At 44.9% G+C, this 16,260-nt stretch overlaps 1 pseudogene; it reads left to right on the top strand.

Annotated features, from left to right (window-relative positions):
• The first annotated feature begins 12,784 nt into the window (after positions 1-12,784).
• On the top strand, positions 12,785-12,986 carry LOC133343121 (U2 spliceosomal RNA; annotated as a pseudogene).
• Positions 12,987-16,260: the final 3,274 nt, after the last annotated feature.

The following is a 16,260-nucleotide window of genomic DNA, read 5'->3' as shown; positions in this document are numbered from 1 at the left end:
TTAACAGAATGGCTGTGCACGTACATGTATCTCGTGGGGTGGGAATAACGGTGGGATAGTCGCAATCAACTGATCATCTTGCCACGGTGGACAAAATGAGTAACACTTTTTGGTTGGGGGAAAAATATTTATCTTATTGGAAGACCCACCTCTGCCATAGGCACGTGGGATTTTCACCACTGACTGAGAGCTGTAAGCAGAAGATGAGCACAGGCCCACACTCACTTGACCAGAAAATTGCTGAGACTTTCGCTGTATTAATGTGTGTACTGAATACATTATTAAAAGCGTTTCATTGATGTTTTTGAAGTTTTGCACACACGTGATGTGAAAACGTTCTCATTTTTGGGGTCTTTTTTTCTCCCAATTATATTCCAATTGTGCTATTGGCATCGCGTTGTCACAAGGCGGAGGGATTTCCATTTGTAATTTTCTGCAGAAAGCACTTTTAGCATCACCTTACGTTAGGGGACGGTCTCTTGAAGGGTGATGTCACAAAAAATTCTTCTGAGGATGCTTTCAATTGCCTCTTATCCACTCTGGGACGTGTTGCACAAACCCACACGCCCTGTTCCAGAGCGATTCATTGAATGGCAAGTCAAACCAACCGACTTTTAGTCGTCAAGAGTTGGCAAAACTGCTGCATCAAGTGGAAATCAAATCGAATGTTGGGATTTTTTTGGAGCAGCCATTGGTGACCATGCTGAAATGACACTTGAGAACCTGGTTTAATATTGAGCCATTATCTGGATTTTAGGACTCTGTCCCTCCAGGTCACTATTATCCCTCTTGGCCACCTCTTATTTTAAAGGCTTAGATTCGTCCCCTTCTTATGGCAAACAACACGTGCAATGACATCAGCATTCAGTAAAATAACATCTTGTTCTCACAATGTATAAATAGCTCAGCTATGTGTGTTCAGAGTATGCACTGATTGTAAAACTCTCTTCCCGGTAGGCACATTGGTATGCTGCTTTTTCATTATCAAGCTCAGTTTTTTTTTATATATATAAAGGCAGCCAAACCTGATCTCGTCCACATGTTTATTCCTTCACTGTGATCCTGGTTCACCTTCGATAACTTACCACTCGGCATACATACCCTGACCTGTTTTTCCAATTGTGTCTCTCCGACAGATGTCTTCAATTCCTTTAGTAGGTATGTATGTTGAACTTCTTTGCACCGTACGTAGACAGCCGTGATAATCGGAGGTGCGGGAGAAGGGCAACACACAAACATGAGTTTGTGTTAACCTCGTTGGCGCATGCATTTTTTTTGCTCATTTATCTAGAACCCCGCGTTTGCAGCTTCATTAAATTCTTGAAAAAAACATATCCCGTTTTAGTAATTTCCATTGGTTGTTTTAATGACTATCAGCTCGTGTGCCGGAGCCAGATGGATCATTGCCTCGCGTGACCGTGAGGGATTGGCGACAGCTTGCCAGGGCAACTTTCAGCCAGCAGTGGATAGTCAATGATTGACGCTGCGGCTGCTGCCGCTGATAGTGACGACGACGACGACGACGACTTAACAAAAATTCATTCATACAACTATCTTTCTGTTCCTCGCACGTGTGTGTAAAATATATATAATCACAATCGCTCTCGCTCCGTGGAGCTGCGAGCAGACAGGCACACGCACCGTGCATGTGCCGTCGCCTCTGTTCTCTGCGATCCAAACGTAGCAAAGCACCAGAGAGAGATCCATTACAAAGGGCCCATGCACGCAACGCTTTCCCCAGATACCGCGAATATTGATTACGGGTATTTTGGGCTTTTTTCCCCCCTTTCACCCAGAGCACCCCCCCCCCCCACCCATTACAATATTCACCCAACTCCGATTTAAAATTCTGACCTCACACAGTTTTGGCTTACACAGCTCTCTTGTTTGTGAGGCAGGAGAGGCCAGGACCATCACTTAACGCCATCTAAAAGGGGTCTCCCGCCTTTATATTCTCCCCCTCCTCCAGCACCAACCTCCTTGTTGTTGTCTCGTGTGATCTGTCTCAATATGCCGGTAGCTGGCAAGCAGCGCTCAGCCCCAGTCACGCCCAGATGGTCAGGCGATTAGAGAGGCAACAGCTCATATGCCGTGGGGCATCAAACGTCCGGGGCTGTTGGGCAAAAAACCTTGCAGATTTCTTGTGCTTGTTATAATATATACACACACGCGCGCGTGTACACACTGTGTATATAGCCATTGTGTAAGTTTAGAGATGTCACATTGATGGCCGGGTAGAGTTAAGTGGGCTTGGGAAGGACACTTTGTCACAAGGGATGATGGCCGTTACTCCAGACTGTTGGTGGAGTGGAAACCAAGGGAGGGAGCCGATCCTAGAGGACGCCTAGCGTGGAGACGGAGCGACGGAAGCCGCTCGTGTGCAGGTGCTAGATGGATTGTTGCGTCGCAGAACAGCGGCAGATTGCGGAGGCCTGCATCCAGCAGTGGATAGAACATCGCTGATGATCATGATGGCGAAACTGTATTAAATTAAATTAGAGATATTCTCAGCGAACAGTAATTAGTCCACTTAATGTCTGTGAAACTCACACAATAGTAACGTCAATTGTTTACCCATGTAGAACTCGCTGACTTGTTTTCTGGCTGAGTCCTAGATTGAGATGTTTGGCCAATTTCATGTATGAGTTTAACGACTGCAGATTTACCGATGACACACTGCAGTCATTAATGCAGCCAATAGAAATAAATTTAGAGGCTATTATCAATGAAGTAAATGAGGACATTGTCTGGCTCAACATGTATGACAAAAATAATGTACAACTAGTTAATTCAATTAAAGACTACAATTGTTAGAGGCGTCAACATTGTGAAATAAAGAGGCAAACGCGACAGCGGAAAATGAAACTGATCATGAAAAGTAATCTTCAAAAAAGTGCATATTTCGATTTAAAGCTTTCGTGACTGCAGGGATTCATCTTCTTGGTTCTTTCGGTAAAGTCACGTAGAAGGGAAATACTAAAATAATAAAAATAAAACATAATAAAATAATTCTCACGACGTTTCGGCCACAACGCAAGCAGGCGTCTTCAGGTGGAGAACAGGTCTGTCGAGAAGGCAGAGTCATTCAGACTCCGAAACGTCGTGAGAATTATTGTATTATGTTTTATTTTTATTATTTTATTATTTTCCTTCTACGTGACTTTACCGAAAGAACCAAGAAAAAAAAGTGCATATTATTCTGCTATGACATAGGAATCAGATACGTGGTCACGTGCCTTGAAAATGGAACAAAAGCTGATGCATCGTGGGAATTACACTGAGAAAGCAAAATGAAAACACATGGATCAGAGAACACGCGCTGGTGAGACATTGTCTTGACTGTTGGGCAATGTGGACGTCTCCCGAAGGAATGATGGCCGATGGGTGAGACTGGTGAAAGAATGTCAGCCAAAGGAGGCAACGCAACCAAGTTGATGAGCACGGCAGAGATGAAGCAATGAGATGAACTTGTATGAAGGAGCGAGACGGATCAGGTATTGCGAGACTGTGAGGGGTGGCATCGGAGTGGAGTGTCGAACGTCCGGCAGTGGATAGACCATGGCTTCATGTGGGAGGAAGGGCAAAAGCCACCACGCACCCACGTGGCGTGACGCTACGCACTGGCGATTCCTGGCCACCCGCAGCCCTGGTGACCACCCATCTGAGCACTAACAAGGCTCAATCCCCGCTAAACTTCCACTGCTCTGATGAGATCGGGTACTTCTTTCGCACCCTACGTGAGCCCAACCGTGCTAATCGGATGTACGGATTGTGATTGTATAAACTCATCCTGGGCTTCCAGCAACAACAAAAACCCAACCATTGTCACGACTCGAGAAGAAGCTCAACTCGTGATGTAAAAACCTCTTAAGCCGCTCTGCTGCGTTCACCGTGTTTGTCTTTGCGCATAGGTGTGTGTGGGGGGGGGGGGGTTGTTTCGCCCCCTCTCATTTGAAAGTAAAACATTGCATCTTCTTGGTTCTTTCGATAAAGTCACGTAGAAGGGAAATAATAAAAGAATAAAAATAAAACATATTTTATTATTTTTATTTTTATTATTTTATTACTTCCCTTCTACGTGACTTTACCGAAAGAACCAAGAAGATGAATCCCTGCAGTCACGAAAGCTTTAAATCGAAATTTAAAACATTGCAGTTAAATATGGCAACGGCAAAATGTACTTCTGTTGACGCGTTTACGCGGACGCGACTGGGCGCCCCGCTCGACTTTCAACGCACCGCGGGAGGAGGATGACGCGTCGTTCATCAATTTGTCATGAGCGTGGTGTCTGGCTGGTCGCGCGTATTAGCCGATACATTTTTTGTTGTTCTTGTTGTTGCCGGAGCGCCGGGGTGGGAAGAGCGTAACTCTTCATCGTCGGCTACACACCCTGGAGTTGGCGCGAGTCACCTTTCAACTCTTGTTGGTATTATTGTTGTTGCTGTTGGTCGATTATTTGTAAATATACACGTTGATTTATTTACGACTTACATACCAAGTTCCCCGAGTGAACTCGTGTCGAGGTATCGGATATCCGCACGTGGAAAACGAGAGTATTTTTGGGTTGGTTGTTTTTTGTGTGTGTGGATTATGCATGAGAACAAAATTTGATCCGAACAGGATTGTATATTGTTGCATCTTCTAAGCGCGCTATGTGCTAAAAATACATTTGTCTGCGGACTTATGTTTCTCGTTTAAATACAACGCTGGCAAAAAAATCCTTCTAAATCGCGTTTCTCATATCTATTGGACCCACTTTTGCCAGGATCAAGATGATTTTAAAAAAGAGACTTTATCCTTTCTTGCAATAAATACGGGCGTTATCATCTTGATACTATGACACCTCCGATTAGAACGGTTCGCTACGTACGGTTCGAAAGTAGTTCAAGATACATACAAAAAGGGAGCACATGGATATAACTGCTGAACCAGGCCTATTAATAATCTGGCTTTTGCATTGTCCTTGTCCTGTTTGCCTTTTGGTGGCTTTTCGTCCATAGCATGGGTGAGACAAGACCATAAAGGAGGCTGTCTCTGATGGTGGGGACAACCAGGTTCAAGGACAATTTGTTTGCATGTTTTACCAAAAGTATGTGTGGGTTATTGCAGACTTGCCGCTTTGTAATAGGTGTCTATTTGGTGTTTGAACATCTTGACACCTTGATTTAAAGCTTTCGTGACTGCAGGGATTCATATTCTTGGTTCTTTCGGTAAAGTCACGTAGAAGGGATTTCACACATGATGACGATTGCTTGTGTTGCAGTGGAAACGTCGTGAGAATTGTTATTGTTTTATATTAATATTATTTTATTATTTCCCTTCTATGTGACTTTACCGAAAGAACCAAGAATATCTTGACACCTGTATTTATTTCCAGAAACGGTTAAGCCTTTTATTTGTATCACATGATGGGGTTCTTTTTACAAACCTCACCACACTCATCAGTGCAGTTTGATGAAGGCCGGTCGCATAGACATACGGTACAACATTGGATTGTGTCGCACTGTCCCCCCCCCCCCCATCACCACCACCCCCTACTGCCCACAACGTAGCCCCCCGCGCCACTTGCCTATGACAACAATCGGTGGCGTGCATACTGGTCGCACGTGCAAGCACTCGGTGTCCAGGCCAAAACCTGCTTAGCTTCACGATATCCCGTCAGTAGTTGGGCTATGAGGCTCGTCTCGCGACGATGATTTTGGAGCCGCGCTTGAAGCAAAACCTCCGGAAGCTCGCCAAACGCCACGGCAGTGTGTGAGGTGGGGGGGGCCTTTGGCTCGGTTTCACTGGTCGCAACTCGCGGCTTTCAAGTGCTAAACACTCCCCCCCCCCCGCAGAAAGGGGGAGGTCTTTGACTGGCATCCACCCCGCATAGATTTTTTTTTTGTTTTGTTTGGCTATATTTTTTACTTTCTCTTTTTTGTAAAATAAAAAAATGCCCCTTTTTTTTCTCTTTCACCCAGAGCAGCACTTCAAAGTGGACGCTTCAGAGGGAAAAGAGAAGAGCATGTTCCATTTTGTATTTTTTCTTTCCTCTTCCGTGTCATATTTTTTTTACCCTCTTCTTTTCCCTCCTTTTTGCCACTTTAAAATATTTTTTTCTGACGGGGCATCTCGCGGTGGCTTTTGCCTGCGCCTTCCTCTATCTCTCTCTCTCGCACGCTCGCAGAGGCATGCAGATGGAATGCCTCCAAGCGGCGGTGGTCGATGTTGCGACGAAAAAAAGCCTCGAACGTTTCCTGCGCTCGGCTCCGCGTGCTACTTTCATCGTCGCCGCCTTCACTGTCGCTTACCCCGCTCCGGCAGTCCGCCGGGGTTGATTTAACGGCACGCGTAAAAAATGTGTCCGAGAGGGCACGTGACTCCCATCGTAACCATTGCGCGTGTGCGCGCCACGTGGCCAGCACGTCGCCTTTGGAGCGCGCTCGAAGCCTCCGTCGTCAAGCCACCAGCTTGACAGGAGCTGACCCGCGTGGCCGCATTGATCGACTCCGCGGCCACGGTGGCCCTCCTTGTTTTTTTGGTAGGCCCGTCAAATTCATCTCATGAAACCTACCCCGATTTATCTCGCCCTCACCTAGCATGCGATTATTGTCAGGATGCACCCGCAGCACATGCTGCTGGTATAATCGTTCATATTGGCGATGGCATTTCCACGCGCACACAATTGTCTATTCTGCTCTAGTTCTCACCCCGTGTATCAGGAAAGGCTGCTACGCCTATCGCTTAATGTACTTGTGTTTGCCCTAACGTTGTATGACTTGACTGTACGGATTTATCAGGTGAGGGGGGGGGGGGCTCAGCCCCCTCCTGCCCCACCACTGCTGCGCTGTTTCGACTGCTCCTGACCGCCCATTCTTCAACCCGTTCCCTCCTCGCATCCCTTTCATCCAGGGCCCTGGAACGTGAGCAAGTGGCTGAGCCGAGAGAGGGGGTTGAGACAGACAGAGCGAGAGAGAGAGGAGAATCGTGGGCGCTGCGCGCTATGCGGCCGTGCCGCGATGTTTCGGGCTTCAGAGTCAATTAAATGTATCTGGGTCCGCCCCATCGGGGAGGCAGTTCAAGACAGCCGCTTTAACGCCGCTTTCACGTCACGGGTGATGCACGCTGCCACGGAGGCCCCGGACCGAGGCTGAGGTTGATACTTTCCGACAAGATAGACACTCAATAGCTGGAAGTGAGCTTTTAAGTGATTCAGCATTCGGAGGCACGTGGCAGTGCTGACCAAGGGTGCACAGGCGGTGCTCGTACACTTCCTAAATGTCGGGTGGATCGTTCCATAATCAATGCTTCCACCTGCACGCCCTACACGAGCCCTTGTGTGGGTGCAGATGCTCTGGCTCTTACGAGCGGAATGTTCCTTTCAGTAAGAGGGGTGTTTCGGAATCGGATCCTTGCAATTAAAATGTTGCTGTTAATAGGGTCATTTTGTTTTAGTTTGTTTTCCTTCTCCGACACCTCCGATTGACATTGTTGGCTACGTACGGTGTGAAAGAAGTTCAACATACAGTCATGTCAACGCTCCCAGGGTGTCGTGGTGGACCATTCTGGCTCACACAATTGGTTAGTCACCTTCAGTTTCGATTTAAAGCTTTCGTGACTGCAGGGATTCATCTTCTTGGTTCTTTCGGTAAAGTCACGTAGAAGGGAAGTAATAAAATAATAAAAATAAAACATAATTAAATAATTTTCATTCTTCACCTGAGGACGGCTGCTTGCGTTGTGGCCGAAACGTCGTGAGAATTATTTTATGTTTTATTTTTATTATTTTATTACTTCCCTTCTACGTGACTTTACCGAAAGAACCAAGAAGATAGTCACCTTCAGTTTCATAACTTCCATGAAAAATCCTGAACACATTTTTGTTTTGTCTGCCAGCCTGTTGGGCCTTCCAGGCATATGTTATCCAGCAGTAAATGTATAGATACGCAAGCTCTGGAGCGGTTTTCATTCTTCTGGGGCTTATCAGTAGGGTTAGGCCTGCTAGCCAAATACTGCTGCTGTACTAGATGTTATTGGTAAGTGCCCACTCTCAACACCGTGGTCCAGTAATGGGATCAATTCATAATCCTCAATGGGTTTATGCAAATCCAAGCGTGGAGCAAGTAATAATTTATGGCTGTGCTTTCCCAAATGCCCTGCAATCTGGGAAATATTCATCACCGCACAGAAATGTGTACATAAGCCGCCCAGCCTTTGTGCATTATGCAACAATAAAAACATCAGCAGTTCCTGAAGATGTGCACTGTAGTCATCTTGTCTTCGGTCACCATCAAAATACATTTGAGCAAATGTGACCAACTTCTCAAATGTATTTTGTTTGTGAATTAAGACCAGAGGGCCTTAATGCAGTTCTTCAGGAACTTTTGATGTGTTTTTGCAGAATCTACATTCAGTCCTTTTTGCACGTGTTATTTGAAACGGACTGCGCTATTTTTATGGTATGATGGCGTTTACTCGCCATTTACAGTTTAAATTATATGTTCATCGCATGGCAGGCTAAGGCAATATTTATAATTCTCACAGCTGTTTTTTTTTTACCAAATGAAGCATTAAACCAAACAAATAAAATGTGACTTGTGTTTGTACAGCCTTTGGTGGTAAGGCCAAGCCGATACATTTTCTGATTAAACGCAGTTTAAACGCACTTTAATCACAGCAGCGGAAAAGCCAGATTCAACCCCAGATTCGAACCCAAGTTCTCAGTGTCGCATGCTCTGATCCCTGAGCCACAAGAGCACCACGCATTGCACATTCCACTAGAAGCTTGGCAGATGCTGTCCCCATCAATTTATTTGGCAGTGAAAATTTCTCGGTTGAAATGGGATAATATTTATTCATGATTTATTATAAAATCTTTACGCAGGATAACAACATTAAACTGCAGACAACTTGTTTATGAGTGGCCCTACGTGTTTTATTGAATATCTCTACAGACGAGTTTTTGCTGCTCGATTTGTTTATAAGGAGGCTTTTTTAGTTTTTTATTGAGCGTGTGTATATGTGTATGATCAATGGAAACCACTTGTTTTATGATGAACATGGGCTTATGGAGGGGCATTTAAAAAGGCCATCTGATGCAGCACTCTGCAAATGAAGACGTAGCTTTGTCACATCCTTCACGGGATGCCCTCGTGTTCTGGCAATCAAGGCTCAAATTTAAAAAAATGATCTTCATTGACAAACAATGAAACAAAAAACCTTTAGAGACCGAAGGGTGGAATGATTTAATCGATTCATTGAGTCGCATAAATTATTAAACTGACGATACGTGCATAAAATGTAGTTGTATGCTTATATTTATGTTCTATGTAGTATATTGAAGTCACTACTGCAGCAAATACAAGCGCTACCATTACAAAAATAATGAATCGATGCTTAAATCGAATAATCGACCTGTTAATGCTGACACTTCAGAAAATCACAGTGGGATGGTGCAGAATAATTCAAGCACTGTTCGACGTATCTCTGCATGATTAGCACAGGTTGGCTACGTACGGTGCGAAAGAAGTTCAACATATACACGTACGTGTGGGTTATCCCACATAAAGCCAAACACTCATTTGTGGATCTGACCAAATATCCCAATGGACGAGGACACTTATGAATTAAAACCTTGATACCCAATGAGGCTTTTCTGTGTAAATAAATTAAAATATTATCAACCTGCAATGCAAATCAGTGGCGTGACTAGGCTAAGATATCACAATTCACCGACCCTAGCATACCCCCAGCAATTCCATGAATGCTTGAAATTCAGTCGCGATTCCAATCAAGGAATCGATTCATTATTTAACACGATAGGACATTCAGCAAAATCCATTTCATGGTCTGTATTCCCCCCCCCCCCCCACCTTTACCAACCTACACCAACCAACGTGGTGAAGTATGGTCTCATAGCACCCATGACTGACAGTGTGGGAAGATGTTCATCTAGTTGTGGCTTGACAACATTGAATGTAGATGTACATAGGGCTTTTCATCTAGCAGTGGAGTGACACAGGGCTTATTTAATAATCTGCATCTCCCCTCCCCAAATAATAATCTTAAAAACCCATAATAAACTAAACAAAAAAAATATATAGTTGTATTTTATCAGGTAAGGTCCACTGAGCCATATACTGTAGCTCTTTTTTTTCAGAAGCGACCTGGCCACGAATTATCGCTCAACAAAGTAGCTTATTACGTGGAAATGTATTAGCAACCAAATACTATAAACACGACCTTGTGGGTAATTTAAGGCCAGTACTATAGCAACAACAACAAACATCTGTAATTGATTTTTTCTTCTTCTAATCCTTTGACAAATATGCCCAGATGAAAGGTAAATAAATCTTTAGTCGCTTTAATTTGCCACGCGTGTCTTGTTCCTGCTTGTATCCCAGGTAGGCTTGGCGGAGTACAAACACTGCCACGCTGCCAGCCTTCGGAGGAGCCCCATCTCTGAAGGCGCCCGCAGCTCCTTCGCCGCATTAATTACTTCCCTAATCCCTCGTTTTCGAAAAGAAATAAAATAACCGGAAGAAAAGGAAGCAAAAAAATGCCACACTTATCGCTCGCCCACCAAATATCTATCAATACAAGCTCTGTTTTAATTAAGCAATTAACAGAATATTAAGGGAGAGGCAGGGGTGGGGGTGGAGGGAGGGAGGGGTTTTTCGGGACTGTATCTTTAGCTGGTTATGCAATTAAAATGAACGTTGAATAATTCATCAAGGGCCACACTGAGTTTCGTTTGGCAAACTCATTCAATTTTCATGCCCGCCGTTTCGGTTGTCCCCGCCGTGTCGTGTTTCGCTTTGCGTCGTTGTGGCCGCACACGAGAAACTTCTTCCAGTCGGGGATTTTTTTTCGCGTTGGCGTATCGTGGTTTTATTTTCTTCCTCCCCCTACCCGTAAAGATGACACGAAAATGTTGCGACTATTTGTTTCTCTGTCTCTCATTGCCACTAATTTCCACCTCCAATTTTGTGTTTGCTTCATTTGCTCGAATTATTTTAGTTTTATTGCGTTTTGTCAAATCGGTGTGACCCAGGTCACATTTTACAAATGAGAATGTCCTGGCCCCTTCTTGGGCTCTCGTTTGCTTTAAGCAAATACATTTGAACTTCAACTGGATTATTATGTTAAGGAAATGCCCTCTAGCCGTACGAGTGTTGTTTGTCCACTGGGAGCCCTATGCAGAAATGTTTTTTGAGGGTCCCCCCCTCCCCCTTCTATTTGATAAATATGCTCGTGAGATGACGGAAGAGATACAGACAAGAGATACCATTGTAGCGAAAGAAGATAAATGTGCGCTCAAGGCAGGGATGTTGTGAGATGAGAGAAGAAATATGAAGACCAAAACAGAGATGTGAAAGCTTAATAGGATTTTTATTTTAGTTTGCTTGCTATGTTCATTAGGATTTGCATTTGAGCTGATATGTGATGCGCCCATTGTTTTTGTTTACTGAATCTGGGGCCCTTGAGCCATTTAGGGTCCTACGCTTTGGCTTGGTTTGCTTGAGCCTACCACCGCAACCGCCATGTAGAATTGTAGAGAAAAAATGTTCGATTAGAAAAAAATGTATTTCACACAAACTGAAGGTCCTGCTTTTCTTGGGTTAGGCTCATCGCTCGTTGGGTAACATTGGGCCACAATTATGGGTACTTGTTTTTTTTTATTCCCATCAAAATAAATAGCACTCGGCACGTATTTTTTTATTTTTTTATAACAACAACGCTTAGATCCGCAACGCGTTCACAAGCCGGAAGAAAACTGGGTTCCAGTTGCAGTAATTGCATTCCCGCCAATGCGCGTGTGTAGACCAATAAAGTCGTGAGCGACGATATGCTCTGCAACGCCCTTACATAATTATCTGGACCTGCAATCCACACATCAGTCTCCCGGTGTGGCACTTAACACAATGGGGCAAGTTTCTCAAATCCGCCCCCCCTGCCTCTGTTCTCCCAGCGGTATAAACGGGTTCACCACATAGTAGCAGGTTTTTACCCTTTCAACTGGTACAAAAACTGACACCTTTATACAAGGCATCATGTTTGCAATAACCACAACACAAGCAGTCAAAATGCAAACAAAAAGAAAACAACTCTGATAATGATATGCACTGTCCTTGAAGTTGATTGGTCTACTCCCGCGACAGCTTTTCTTAGAGCCTAGTCTCCATTGGTGTTGGACCAGATGGCGTCATCTGGTCCAACACCAATGGAGACTAGGCTCTAAGAAAAGCTGATGGCGTCATCTGGTCCAACACCAATGGAGACTAGGCTCTAAGAAAAGCTAATGGCGTCATCTGGTCCAACACCATTTGAGACTAGGCTCTAAGAAAAGCTGTCTCGGGTGTGGACCAATCAACTTCAAGGACAGTGCACATCATTATCAGAGTCGTTTTATTTTTGATTGCATTTTGACTGCTTGTGTTGTGGTTATTGCAAACATGATGCCTTGTATAAAGGTATCAGTTTTTTTACCTGTTTAAAGGGTAAAAACCTGCTACTATATTTTGCCACTGGTAAAGGAGATGTCTCATAGGGTTCACCACAGTCGATTGGCAGGTCACGTGCAGTGGGGTAAAGCGTCGTTACTCCGACATCTTCCAAGACATCTGCCCAGTTTGGAAGAGTAGGCCAAAGTTTATCTGGTGGGGCTGTCCAGAGCGTCTTCTGGTGGAGGCCTTTCCGCCAACGGTAACGTGAAAATTAAATGTGCAGGGCTGCACCTTTGCCTTTGTATTACTCAGCAATGCAATAGGCACGAGACTCATCTTTAAGGGTCCAGGAATTGATCGCTTCTCACCCTTTTTGGCTAAGATCAGGTGCAGTGTCTGTTCTCATCCGTTTAATATCTGATACAGGCCACATTGTGGTACCTTACATGAAATAGATGTTTTTTGTGGGACAGGGGGATGGAATAGGGACTTACTCCGTCCACTCCGTCCACTCAGCCTGGACTTGCAGTACTTCCCCGCTTGCGGAGGGAAAACATTAAAAAAAGAGTCCAGCATATGGGGTATTTCGTCAATGTTTGATGAGGGAACACGGCTAACTTTGGGAGAACTAACAGATAGCAAGAAAAAAAATCGAACTCCAAGCAAAAGAGATGATAAAAATCTACTTGCCCTGGTGCCTCCTACAGACTCCTCATTACGCAGGTGGTGGGTGCCTCACACTCACTCCTCCTCGATGTGTCAGTGTGTGTGTCAGTGTGTCAGTGTGTGTGTCAGTGTGTGTGTGTCAGTGTGTGTGTGTCAGTGTGAGTGTGTCAGTGTGTGTGTGTCAGTTTGTGTGTCAGTGTGTGTGTGTGTCGCGGTTAGCGCTACGCTGCGCTACGAACCCGGCGACCCAAGTTCGATTCCCGCTCACGGCCACCACCAGTGACGATTATCTGAACCGGTCCTGGGCCTCCCCTAGGTCGACTCAGCCTCAAATGAGTACCTGGTGCGGTGTGTAAACATCGTCACTGGGGAGACAAAGGCGGCCGGGCGTGGTTGCGGGCCACCCACCCCTTAGTGCGCCGTGCCGGCCTTCATAGGTGCTCGCTAACAGCACTTGCCCCAACAGTCTGTTAAAGCTATACGGGGGATCTTTGTCTTTGTGTCAACCACACCCAGCAATTACCCGTTGCCTTACCTCAGCCGCAGCTGTTGCGAGGTTTGAACAAAGGAGTAGATCAGGCCACTGGCGCTGTGTGTTATTAAAAACAAAAAAGTACAACTCATGGAAATAAATGTAATCTGTAAAATGTAAGGACTGAATACAGTCTTCATATATATGTACACGGCCCTCCTAATACCTCATCCCACTCGTCGAGCACAGTAAAAAAACACATAGGGCCTTCATATTTGGTTGCACGAATGCATTTAGGGTTTGGTGGACAGGTGTTAGGTCGAGAGAAGCTCCATGTGACTTTTACACCTCCACATTACAATCGGCTACTGTGAACACTCAGCGCACATGCCACAAGTATTGGCCGTTTAAAGAGAAACATGTTTTGAAAAAAATGGTAAAAAAAATACGTCAACTTCGTCAACAGCGGATTGACAAAGGTGATGTAAAAGTAAAAGAAAAGTTTTAAAAAATTGGTGAGTACCTTTGCACCAAAAATCATGAGTGCCTCCTTCCCCCCGCACCTCCGATTAGCACGGTTGGCTATGTACGGTGCGAAAGAATTTCAGCATACACACACACCACATCCATATTATTGGTTCTTTCGGTAAAGTCACGTAAATAGAAAATAAAATAAACGTAATAAAACATTTTTTTATATCTTACGTAAATTTTCTATTAAAAAAAATTATCTACGTGACTTAACTGAAAGAACCAAGAATATGAATTCCTGCAGTCACGAAAGTTTTAAGTCAAAATTCACACCACATCCAGCCACGCTGGTGAGTGCTGCGCTGTCATCTCAGGTGTTGTGCTCGTCAACCACCTCGCGGGTGAGCTGACCCAGAGAAGTTGTGGGGGGGGGGGGGGTTTCTTCTGCGCATTACATCTGACCCTTTCGCCATCTCACCTCACCCACTGGTCCATTCACTTGCATGCCAGGCATAGGGTGGCACGTGAAGTTTCGCGAGTAACGCAAGCGCGCTACGTTGTACGTAGACTCCGCGTATCGTGTCCGATGCCTGCTTGGCAAGTGGTCCGCGAGGGCGAAAAAAATGTGTTAATTGGTCTTCTTGGTTCTTTCGGTAAAGTCACGTAGAAGGAAAATAATAAAATAATAAAAATAAAACATAATAAAATAAGATCATTCTCTCTTCTACGTGACTTTACCGAAAGAACCAAGAAGATGAATCCCTGCAGTCACGAAAGCTTTAAATCGAAATTGTGTTAATTGGCTTTGATGTCGATCCACGGACCGAAGAAATGCCTCTGCTCATCCAAGACACGTTACAAAATTAATGTCCATTGCCAATGAATAAGGAATAAGAAAAAGTTGAAGTTTGCGGCGCCGGAATGTTGTTTGGGAGAACGCTGTTGCGTCACACCGCTGTCGAATCCGTCCGGCATTGCTGCAAGAGAAACGCGGATAACAAGAGGCAATTGCCCCCCAAGCTACCACAGCTTTGACAATAAAGCAACTCCTCTGCCCAGAGTTGCAAACGTAGAGCAACAGGTGTCAGCTGAAATGCGTAATTAAAGACGTGCCCACTCTGGGTTCGTACCTAAGAAAGCGGCGAGTGGTACGCAATTACATCGACTCCAGCAGTGCCCTTTGGGATAAATTCGTAGAAAAAATCCTGACCACATTTCTCTCGTCCCTTTCTCATTAATTCGACTTCGTTGTGTGCGTTTAACTGTAATCAAAGGTCACACGCAGAATGGATTGGGCTCGGGGAGGTATTTAATAGACCCAACACTGGATTGGAGTGAATTAGCAACGGCGCAGGCTTCAAAGGAACAGCGTGCCGAGGGTGAACAAGTTAAATTTACGAGGCACGGTTTTTTAGAGATTAAGAATGTTATCTGTGGTATGTTAATGCTACTTATGCTCCCGTATGCGGTGGAGACACTGCATAGGGTATCCATGATGATACAATCCGTTTTTACAAAGGTATAATTAGATCGAAATTTGAACTGCATGGTTGAATGGCTCGGGGTTGTGTGACAGATGAAGTGTTTGCCAACGAAAAAAAAAACCTCTGTTATGAAAAAAAAGCTTGAGTGATCTTCAACAGCGCAAAACAGCACAGAAGTGTTGGACACGCTCCCCGTCGAGGTGCTTTCGAACATCTGGGACTTTCTCTCAAACCTCCGTGCGATGTGCGTCACCGGGACCACGGTGGACACGTGTTAGACTGGAGGGCTGAGACTCGTAGGATATAATCTTCAGTCTACCACGTGTGCGTGTGTAGTTTTATCGACTCGGCTCAAATTTGTTCAACTATTATGATTCATGAATCATCGATTAGACCTATACGGACACCGTGCATATATATTGTGTCTCAGTGATGATGTTATTTGAGGAACACATCCTGGCAAATCACATGCACAACCAAACCCACGTATCCGTTGCTTTGGTTGCATCTGCATGCATGATCAGACACGAAGGGTTAACGCGCATGTATCCCCCCCCCCCCCGCCTTCTCGACAACCTTTTAAGCGGCTGTTGCTGCTCTTCTGTAGTGAATCCCAAACCACAACCCAAGATCGGATTTCTGCAAAGTGCTTTTTTCTTTACAAGGCTGAATCTTGCTCTGGCTGCTAAAAACTTCCCCGAGATGAGATTAGTTTTCTGACACTATCCTTCCCCCCCCC

This window comes from Lethenteron reissneri, chromosome 16, assembly GCF_015708825.2.
Source record: "Lethenteron reissneri isolate LAM-NWPU_2019-01 chromosome 16, ASM1570882v1, whole genome shotgun sequence".
Classification (NCBI taxonomy): domain Eukaryota; kingdom Metazoa; phylum Chordata; class Hyperoartia; order Petromyzontiformes; family Petromyzontidae; genus Lethenteron; species Lethenteron reissneri.
This window is presented reverse-complemented; position numbering and strand designations above follow the sequence as displayed.